The sequence below is a fragment of the Nannospalax galili genome, unplaced genomic scaffold (genome assembly GCF_000622305.1).
Source record: "Nannospalax galili isolate Female #2095 unplaced genomic scaffold, S.galili_v1.0 scaffold1562, whole genome shotgun sequence".
NCBI classification, from domain to species: Eukaryota; Metazoa; Chordata; class Mammalia; order Rodentia; family Spalacidae; genus Nannospalax; species Nannospalax galili.
Genome location: NW_008348281.1, coordinates 125,792 through 126,976, shown reverse-complemented (window position 1 = coordinate 126,976; position 1,185 = coordinate 125,792). Strand labels below are relative to the sequence as shown.

The window sequence follows — 1,185 nt, the reverse complement described above, 5'->3', positions numbered from 1 at the left end:
TGAGGCGTTCTAGGATTAGGGATTTTCTTTGGTGTCTTGGAGGGGGTCTGCATAGAAGGCTTTGGGGTCGTTTGCAGGTCCCTGGACTGGCATCAGGGATTTCTCTTTGGAAGGGAGGGAATACAATCATCTTCCTCCTCACTGCTGGAGTCTGACCCCTCTGCTGGGGGTTTGAACTCTTCCTCTTCTTGGTCATTTTTATTATGCTCTAGAAACCGAAGCTGCTCCCTAATCCGATTCAAAGTCAACAGAGAACTCTTTCTGTGGAAATGACAGGAAGTACAGGTAGCTTCTTTGTGAGCTTCTGGTTCTTTTGTCTTCCTCCTTCTGTTTTCTGGTTTCAGAATCACAGAAGGCACCACTGAGATTCTCAAGCTGCTCTTGATGGGGCTAAGTGTTCCCTCTACATTCATTTCTGTGGTCTTCACAACTGGGACTCGTGTTTTCAGAATCCTGTTGCACGCAGGTGAAGACTTCCTGATATCCTTGGCACAAAAGGGTTGAAACTGCTTATTTTTTTCTGGAGTTTTCAAAGCAGAAGAGATCTTGATTTGACCCAGCTGAGATCTTTTAGAAGGTGAGGCAGTCTCAGAGAAGGCTGTTTTCGTTTAGATTTTCTTGAAGAATCCAAGGAGCCACACAAAGTCTGCTGGGATAGTTTAGTGTTAGGCGTCCGGGGAAAGCTGCCGAGCTCCAGTAGCTTCCTTGCACTGGGAGTGACAGGGTGAGTAGGAGTTTGGCGAGATTTGAAGGCAGAGTGACTTGATTCAATCCTTTTGATCACATGTTCTGCTGTGGTTAAAGAAGGGCTTTCTGCATTCTTAATATTGGCCTTCACAGGTTTCTGACATGCAGAGCTGCCTTTCACCTTCCTTAACTCCTCAAGGGCTTCTGGTGACAGTGGCTTGAACTTCTTTTCATTCCAAGACAGTTTCACAAACAGTGTCTCATTTTTCAAATCCGTAGGGATCTCTTCATCTGGGGCTAAAGCTACTACCCGTGCAGGGCCAATGATGGTCTCAACACAAATGTTGTTATTGCAGCCAGGGTAGTCATAACAGAATATCTCCTGTGCAGCAGGCTTCCGGCCTAACAAATGCCAATTAGAAGCAGGAACCTCAGAGAATCGGAAAAACCACTGTACTCGACCACAGTTCTTGAAACAAGGTTTAGACTCATCTTCAA

The 1,185-nt window shown here is 45.8% G+C and overlaps 1 pseudogene; it reads right to left on the bottom strand.

Annotated features, from left to right (window-relative positions):
* LOC103743601 overlaps positions 1-1,185 on the bottom strand; it is a 9,690-nt pseudogene that overhangs the window by 3,121 nt on the left and 5,384 nt on the right.